Raw genomic sequence first — 10,112 nt, 5'->3', positions numbered from 1 at the left:
TCCCACTCCCTGGAGTATATCCTAGAGAAATAAGAGCCCTCACATAAATAGATATATGCACACCCATGTTCATTGCAGCACTGTTTACAACAGCAAAAACATGGAAATAACCTGGGTGTCCTTAAACGGATGAATGGATAAACAAATTATGGTATATTCACCAATGGAATCCTATGCAATGATAAAGAACGATGATGAATCCATGAAACATCTCATAACATGGAGGAATCTGGAAGACATCATGCTGAGTGAAATTAATCAGTCGCAAAAGGACAAATACTGTATAAGACCACTATTATAAGAACTCAAGATAAGGTTTAAACACAGAACAAAACATTCTTTGATGGTTATAATGGTGGGGAGAGAGAGAGGGGTATTCACTGAGAGACAAGAATTATTTTAGGTGAAGGGAAGGACAACACACAATACAGGGGAAGTCAGCACACCTGGACTAAACCAAAAGCTAAGAAATTTCCTGAATACAACCAAACACTTCAAGAAACAGAGTAGCAGAGGCAGGTGTCTGGGAACCATGATTTCAGGGGACATCTAGGTCAATTGGCATAACAAAGTGTATTAAGAAAACATTCTGCATCCCACTTTGGTGAGTAGCATCTGGGGTCTTAAAAGCCAGCTAGCGGCCATCTAAGATGCATCAATTGGTCCCAACCCACTTGAAGCAAAGGAAAATGAAGAACACCAAAGACACAAGGAAAATATTAGCCCAAGAGATGAAGAGGGCCACATAAACCAGAGACTCCACCAGCCTGAGATGGGAAGAACTAGATGGTGCCCAGCTACCATGAATGGCCGCCCTGACAGGGAACACAACAGAGAGTTCCTGATGGAGCAGGAGAAAAGTGGGATGCAGATGTCAAATTCTAGTAAAAAGACCAGACTTAAAGGTTTGACTAAGACTGGAGGGACCCCAGACGACATGGCCCATGGACTCAAAACTAAAACTAAAACCATTCCTGAAGACAACTCTTCAGACAAAGATTAGACTGGACTATAAGATATAAAATGATACTGGTGATGAGTGTGCTTCTCGGCTCAAATAGATACATGAGACTAAGTGGTCAGCTCCTGTCTGGAGGTGAAATGAGAAGACAGAGGGGGACAGGAGCTGGTTGAATGGACGTGGGAAATACAAGGTGAAGAGGACAAATGTGCTCTTGCATCAATGGGAGAGCAACAAGGGTCATGTAACCATGTGTGTATAGGTTTTTGTATGAGAAACTGACTTGAATTATACACTTTCACTTAAAGCACAATTAAACAAACAAACAAACAAAAACTGTGTGTGGGCACACAAGAGGAGGATTTTCCAAATCCTTTGGTAAGGTAGAAATGGAAGATAGAAAATTTCTATTTTCACAACTTGTAGGAATTATTTAAATAAGGTTGCAAAAATGAAATAAGTCACGTATTTTTGCTATTATCCTGAGTAATTTAATTAAAAAAAAAAAGTCTCCATCAAGCCTCAGTGATTCCATCTGTGTCAGAGTAGAACTGTGTTCAATACGGTTTTCAATGGCTGATTTTTTGGAAGTAGATCCCCAGGCCTTTCTTCCAAGATGCCTCTGGGTGGATTCAAACCTTCTACCTTTCATTTAGCAGCTGAGCTCATTAACCATTGACTCCACCCAAGGACTCCATGTAATTTAATACTTGCCTAAAAATGTATGAATTTGTGCTTTTTCACGTAACTCAAGCCTTGCACCATTTTGAAACATAAGGTTTGTGCCAAAATATATAATGCACCTTCCTACAAGGAAAATTTCATAACTTGGAAATTTGAATACTGGGTTTAAACTATGGAAATGAAAGGTCATCCATAGTTGATTTTTTTTTTTTTTTAATTTACTCTTGCTACACCCTTTTCCTGTTGTGAATCAGCAGACACTTAACTGCCAAATGATGTATGATTGGTAGTCAGTTGGCATTAAAACATCCCCTTTCTATTGCTCAATTATGGGGAGTGATTAATTTTCTTGTTTTTGCTTCTGATGAAGAGTTTCAAGTACGTTTCAAGTACTTCCAAAACAAATGAACAGTGAAATATTTTAACTTTTGTTGTTACTCCTTACTTGATACTTGGTAGACTCTGTGAAGAAAGCACAGATATTATTCATTTTTACCTTTATTTTGCTCAGATATAATACAAATGAAAAAGAAGTTTCACTAAAAGTTTTGATAACTTATTACTTTTTCCTATAGCCGTTAACAGAGAAAGAAATTCGAACTCATGTAACCTGGCTTTGTTCTGTTATTTATTTAATGACGTGTCTGAGGAAGTCATCAACACCTTTTGAGACTCAATTTCTCATTCCTTAAAAAAAATGGAACCAACAATAATACTTAATTTACTGGTTTGTAAAAGGGATTAAAGAGATAGTGTCATGGATTTAATGGTGTCCCCAAAAAGTATCTGTCAACTTGCCTGGGTCATGATTCCCAGTATTGTGTGATTGTCCACCATTTTGTCATCTGATGTGGTTTTCCTATGTGTTGTAAATCCTATCTTTCTGATTTTGATGAGATGGGATTAGCAGCAGTTATGTTAACGAGGCAGAATTCAATCTACAAGATTTGGTTGTGTCTTGAGCAAATCTCTTTTGAGATACAAAAGAGAGAATCAAACAGAGAGACTTGGGGACCTCAAGTACGCAGCATCAGGAGCAGAGTGTATCCTTTGGACCCATGGTTCCTACTCAGAGAAGCTCCTAGTTAGTCCAGGGGAAGATTGAGGACAAGGACCTACCTCCAGAGCTGACACACAGAGAAAGACTTCCCCTGGAGCTGACACCCCGAATTTGGACTTTGAGCCTACTAGTCTGTGAGAGAATAAACTTCTGTTTGTTGAAGCCATCCACTTGTGGTATTTCTGTTATAGCAGCACTAGATGACTATGACAGACAGTATAAAATATACTGCCTCAAAATTAGTTGTAGTTATTACCATTGAGAAACTGTAGATTTCATATTTTTTTCAGAAGCTTCATTTTATTATTCTTTCTAATTTATTCAGTATAAAGAACACAAATATTATCTCTCTATACAAATAATCCCTTATTAATAAAATAAATAACAGTAAAAGCTTTAAAATTTAAAAAAATACAGAAAAGTACTAAAAAAGTAGAAGCCTCTCTTCCCAGTGCTTCCTACTACCTTAGTCCCCATGCCAAAAACCCCAAACCATTCTTACACTTAATTGTGATTTATCCTGGAAATAAGTGAATGCTCCATTCATATAAAAACACAAATATATATGCATCAACTTATCTAACTACCCATGTCCCTAAATATAATCTCTTTATCTATTTATGGTTTTGTTTAACCTGTTGCCATCGAATAAATTCCAATTCAAGAGGAATCTTACTTGACTCACTTTTCTGTACCTTGTGTTTTTTACTCAATAATGTTGAGGGTTATTCCTTTCCATGTGAATATCAGCATCTTTCTTTTTAATACCTGCACAGCATTTTTTTGTATGGTTGCACTTACTCTGTTATGAAATGAATACCCTGGTCAAAAGTGAGACACCATGATGGTACATAAGGCATTCCACTAGTCCACTGATGGTAGAAGAATTATGATGTCAAAAAGCAAATTTATATCCAGAAAAAGTGACAAATCCATTGAGAACAAATTGGTGCCCTGTCAATGATGCCTGCCCAGTGGAATCACCTACTACACAAATGAACAGACAAATTAAATGGGAATGTGACTGTAATCACCACCCTGTTGCTGTCAGGTGCCATTGAGTCAGTTCCAACTCCTAGTGACCCTGTAGTATCCTTCAAGCCTTTATTGGTAATATCTCTCAGTTCTCCAGGGATGTGTATTGCCTTTGGGTTATTATTCTTGAAGGAAGGGGAAATTCTAAGAGCTGCCACATGGCCTTTTCCATCATAAGAGACTTCATCCAATGAAGCAGGAACCCATTGTATGAATGATGCCCATTTCAGTGTGTGTATGTGTACGTGTAGGCACATGTTTAACCAATAGCCATCGAGTAAATTCTGACTCATTGCAACCTATAGGGCAGAGTAGAACTGCCCCATAGTGTTTCTAAGGAATGGCTGGTGGATTCAAACTGCTGACCTTTGATTAGCAGCCTGAGCTCTTAACCACTGTGCCACCAGGGCTCCGTATATACATACATACACATACATATATATATATGTATGTGTATGTATGTATTTATCATTTGAAAGCCATAAGCTCTCACTCTAACCAGTACACACCAGTGACATTCTAAGTACTCATTGATTAGCTTCAACTCAAAACCAATAACTAGTAATCCCTGAAAAGTGTGTTTGTTTGTTTTTCTAAGTGCATAGTCACTTTGGTGAATGGCCATAAATCTTTTGAGAAAACCTCAAAGAAAAATTTACAGTATATACCTGTGGCCATATCGTAGGCTCTTTCCTCCAGGGAACAAGTCCTCCTCCATTCAATCAAGGGACTCCAGGTACATGAACTCATTTCATCTGGAAACTGGTTGAGAGGGCGTGACTCTCTAATATGACGTAAGGTTTATGTTTGCCTGAACTAGAGATTTTCTTATGCAGATTAAGTAATACTTCAGTAGGCTGCTTATGTGTTTCAGATAGATGTGCTCCAGAAAGAAAAAAAAAAAAAAAAAAAGGGCAAAATCTCCGTAAGGAGAGAGCTTATACACTAATAGAATTGTAATATTTTGCTCATTTATATTTGAAGAAACCTAATGAATATATGTGGAAAAGCATTTTAGGAGTGTCACTATGAGTTGGAATTGACTCAACAGCATACAACAGACTTTTGAATAGACTTTATACTGGCTAACCGATAGTGGAATCTATTAGCCATCATGCAATTATCCTTCCTGCTACCCATTATAATAATTGCACTCAGCTTGTCTTTGGCAGGTAAGCATTGTCACTTGGACTCTCTCAGGCTGGGATTCCATCATTATCACTAAAATCAGGGATTCAGTTTCAATAGCAGCATTCTTCTCCACTGTTTCTGAACTATAGAGGACTGCTACTAAAGAGTGTTTCAAAGACGTTAGGGTGTCTCTCAATAATGTCTTTGTCTTAGTGTAGAGTGCCGCTGGGCTTTCCTAGAGGATGTGGAGCTCTGGGGTGGCAACAAACCCATTAAGCATTTGACTACTAGCCAGAAGGTTGATGGTTTGAACCCACCCAGAGGTACCTCAGAAGACAGGCCTGATGATCTGCTTCCAAAATTCACAGCCTTGAGAACCCTATGGAGCAGTGCTACTCTGCACACACGAGCTCAACATAAGCCAGAATTGTCTTGACGGTAACTAACAACGATAGGGAATAGTATGCACTCCAACTTTTCAATCTCTCTAAGACTTTGTATTTGTCCCTGTATTATACCAAAACTGGCCGGTTTTCTCAACTTCATTGAATGTAGGCCACTGTAAAGTCCAGGTTTTAATCAGCCAGTTAAGAAAACTATCAGAGCCACTGACATGTGCTTGAGCCAGCAAATTAAATCCAGGATCTTTGGTAAGTTCACCCATATTGACAAATTTGACCCATCCCAAGATTACATTCTATATTTTGACAGAAGCTCTGTCTCTGACTCTGCTTCTAGGAAACCCAAACTAAAACAGTTGGTGCTAATTGTGGTCCTAGGAATCAGGCTCTAATGGTGGGATTCTGGAGTGTATCACTTACTAGTTGAATGAGGAGGCCACCACTCTAGTGGTAGGTGGAGTACCTGGCATGCTGTAGCTGTATAATTGTTCACTTTGTGGTGAACTAAGATGGAATAAAGGTGGAAATGGATTCATAGACTAGCGAGAGAAGAGGAAAAACAGTTCCTATAATGATGGTGGAATTGGGTGGCTGTTGCTAAGCTCCTATAATTTATTGAAGAGAGAAGATGCTGAATTCTCAGCCTGGAAGAGTCTCTTGCAAAAAATTCAGGACGTTTATATATTTTTTTTATATATGAAACGAGTGGTGATATGCATGTAAATGCTATTGAGAACCTTAAATCCTCAGATACTTCAGAACCTTTTGCGCTTGAGGAACTGGCTCTCTCCCCAATTTGGAAAATAGCAACTCCACCCCTCCTGCCTTGCAAGACATTGCTTGTCTTTTTCAGGCTCTGTATCTACCTCCCCTCCTGGTTACCAGAGGGGCCAAATATCAGCTTAATGTAACTGGGACATGCCGGAAATCCACCTAAGGGAGGAGAGAGACGATGTACCAAAGGAGACACAGGACATGTACTGGCAGGAAATGGGAGCACACAAGGTGAGTAGTTCTGGGATATAAAGCTGGATACATTACACCCCGGCAAAAGTCCTGAGTGATGACTGTAAAATGTTGCTGGAATGATTCTTAGAAACTTGTAGAAAACAATGGCCCACATTAAATGAAAAAGAGATGTAGAACCACTGTGGCACATTGTGAAGAAATCAAAAGGCTCAGAGAAGTACACATAATCAAATAGGATAACCATGAGTTAATATGTTCCTTGAGAGAGCTAAAGAACAGTTGATTACCAAGAAATTAAGGATTGGGCTAGTGAGGGGGCACCAAAATTGCAACAGTGGCTGGCATATATAGCCCAGCATTCATGGTAGGAAATGATGCTATAGAACTGAGCTCACTCATAGCAGTGGGGATAATAGAATCTCAAAATAGCAGAGACCATATGAATACTGTAATGGGTAGTAATATCAGAATGACAGCCAGAATAAACCATCAGGGATCCATAGAGACGATAACTCATAGAATATAGCATTCCTAGGGGCAAGAAAGATGGATATCCAGCAACAGTACTACTTAATATATTTAATCAAAAAAGATTAAGAGCACAAGTGTGACTGATGTTTCCACGGATCTGTCTCTCGCTTCAACAGTGTTTGGAAGGAACAGACCTGGGGAATTTCCATTTCCAGCTTCCATCCACCCTCCAACGTCTTCTCTAGGCACGAACCCTGGAACCATCTTCTTGACCATCCCGTTTCCACGACCAGCTAATAGTGTTTTTTTGTGCTTAGTTCCTTGTTGCTGACCAACCATGAGCTCCCAGATTAGACAGAATTATTCCACCCAAGTAGAGGCTGCTGTCAACTGCCTGGTCAACTTGAATGTCGGTCTCCTACACCTACTTCTTTCTGGGCTTCTCTTGCCACCATTATGAAAGTGGCCTTAGAAGGCATGGACCCACTTCTTCGGTGAGTTGGTGAAGGAACAGTGCTGGGATACTGAGAGTCTCTAGAAAACACAAAATCAGTGCAGAGGCCATGCCCTCTTCTAGGACATGCAGAAGCTGTCCCAAGATGAATGGAGCAGAACCCTGGATGCTATAGGAGCTGCCATGGCCTTGTATAAGAACCTAAACCAAGCCCTTTTGGAACTGCATGCTGTGGGTTCTATCAGTACAGACCCCCATCTCTGTGACTTTCTGGAAAGCCAATTCCTAGATGAGAAGGTGAAACTCATCAAGAAGATGAGAGACCACCTGACCAACCTCCACAGGCTGACTGGCCCCAGTCCAGGTGGGCAAGTATCTCTTCTCTTCAAGAAACTTACCCTCAAGCTCGAGTAGGAGCCTCTAGAGTCCAGTGAGCTTTGAGAGAGTCCCTCTGTATTTTCCTGGCATCTGGGCTTCTTCCTGAGCCTTTCCCTCCAGCCAAGAGGCAGCTTTTTTAATGACCCTGGAACCCTTTCTCAAGCCCTTGATCAAGCGGAAACAATAAAGGTTCTTTTGCAGCCAAAAAGAAAAAAAGAGTATTATGAGTAGATGAGCAGAAGGCTGAGATCAGCCACCCTATGAACATCATAATTCTCTACCTAGTTTCCAGACTCAAGCCATGAAGAAAAGCCCTACAACGCTGTATCAATTGTATGCAGTGGTGATTTCCCAGCACTTCTTCAAGTGGTCTTATGTCCATTCATCATGTAACCAGGTAACCATACATTGAGGGAAGGGAAATACTCAGATCTTTCAAGGGTCATAGCCATGTAGACACCAAAGTACACCAAAGTACCATCATTGTTCTCTCTGTTCAAGTAGGGAAGTATGAGGGTCATTAATAAATGAAGTCCTGGTCCAGGTTTGTCTAACATTGGACCCACTGAACCCTTGATTCACCTGATGATCATTTTATGGTTCTCTGATATATAATTGGAATGTACATAATTAGCAGTTTATAGAATCTTCTCATTGGTTCTGTGACCTACAGAATAAGAGGTATTGTAGTAAGAGCAATCAAGTGGAAGGCCATTTAACTGCTCCCTCCACTAATGCCCAAGATAATAAATAGATAGATTGATGGATGGATGGATGGAGAGATACATAAATACAGAGATAGATAATCATACCCTAAAAGGATGGTGAGAAGTGCATTGGTGGCACAGTAGGTAAGAGCTGGGCTGCTAACCAAAAGGTTGGTGGTTTGAACTCACCAGCTGCTCCGCAGGAGAAAGATGTGGCGGCAATTTGCTTCCATAAAGATTTAAACCTTAGAAATCCTATGAGGCAGCCCTACTCCGTCTTATAGGGTCACTATGAGTCAGAATCGACTTGATGGCAGCAGATTTTTTAAAGGCATGGCAGAGATTTATGTTACCTTCAAAGACATAAAAAATTTAAGGGTGGTTTCCTTAATTTAATTTAGCTGCCTGGTCCCTGGATCATGGCAGAGGACAGTAGAATGCCATAAACTAAACTATTTAACAGCCCCATAACTATATACTAGCTCTAATTGTAGCTGCTGTGCCAGACGTAGCATCTTTCCTAGGCTTAGGTACATCGTATGTGGGTATTGATCTGATGAACACATCTTTCTCTACCCATCAGGAAGAAGGATGAGTAGTTAGCATTTACATGGGTTGATATACAATCAAGGCCTTGCCCTAGGGCAATGTGTTAACTTTCTTCTTCTCTGTCATAATATAATCTGAAAGAACCTGGACAACCTGGATATACGGGTGAATATAACCTGATATACAAGAAGTGGCAAGAACTTTGGATGCTTTGTTAAAACACATATACCACCCAAAACTAAACCAAATCCATTGTCTTCAAGTCTATTTTGACTGATGTATCTGCAGAGGATGATAAATAAATCCTATAAAGGTTCAAAGGTCTTGTAGTCCCCCACAAATACGTAATAGAACCTCCACCCAATATTTGTTTCAAATGTTTAGACTGATGACACCACACACACCTCAAGAGTATATGAAAATGTTTTAACTCATGTAATAAAGTTTTCTGGGGAGAGTAGGACAGGCTCCCAAGCAGGCCCAAAAATGACTTGAGAGAGCTAGGAAAGGAGACCAGCTTTGAAGTTTTATTGAAGTTAGAGGGTGGACTTAGGGTGAGGGCCTCCACATGCATGGGCCAGGGCTTCTGTGGTTTGAACGTCCCCCCAGCACCAGAGAAGGGAGCAGTTAGGCTTTCTTATCAGCTTGTCCAGATGTAAGGAAGAAAGGGGAGGGGCTTGAAAGCTCTTACTTAAAAAAAACCAAACCCATTGCCGTCCAGTGATTCCAACTCATAGTGACCCTATAGGGCAGAGTAGAACTGCTCCACAGGTTTCCAAGGAGCAGCTGGTGGATTTAACTGCCAACCTTTTGGTTAGCAGTCAAACATTTAACCACTGTGCCACCAGGGCTCCTGAAAGCTCTTAGCAGTCAAAAAATGGAGTCGGATTCTTTATTACAACTCACCCCAGATGTTTGACTAATGATTAAAGTGTGCCATGTTTCATTTAATTGAATTCAGCTTCCCTTCTCTGACTTTCACCTTTGCAGGAGTCCCACCTCAATTTCCAAGAGGTGTGATTTCCCTGAACACTGTTCTCTGTTTTTCAGACCATGTAGACTGGGGAGTTTGTGTAAGAGTTTTAATTGCCCCACTCAACAACACTGTCTTCTGCCTGCCCTATAGGGTAAAAGCTATAAATAATGGGTACTTACGCCATGATGTTGTTGTTGTTGTTAGTTGCCTTCAGTGGATTCTGACTCATGGAGACCTCATGAGTGCAAAGTAGAACTGCTCCACAGGTTTTTCAAGGCTGTGACCTTTCAGAAGCAGATCACCAGGCCTATCTTCCCAGGCACCTCTGTGTGGGTT

General features: G+C 40.4%; 1 pseudogene; it reads left to right on the top strand.

Moving 5' to 3' along the window:
• Positions 1-7,049: 7,049 nt before the first annotated feature.
• LOC126076844 (ferritin light chain-like) lies at positions 7,050-7,580 on the top strand (annotated as a pseudogene).
• Positions 7,581-10,112: the final 2,532 nt, after the last annotated feature.

Source organism: Elephas maximus, chromosome 5, assembly GCF_024166365.1.
Source record: "Elephas maximus indicus isolate mEleMax1 chromosome 5, mEleMax1 primary haplotype, whole genome shotgun sequence".
In the NCBI taxonomy this organism is placed as follows: Eukaryota; Metazoa; Chordata; class Mammalia; order Proboscidea; family Elephantidae; genus Elephas; species Elephas maximus.
The sequence above is the reverse complement of the archived record's forward strand: the minus strand, read 5'-3'. Positions and strand labels throughout refer to the sequence as shown.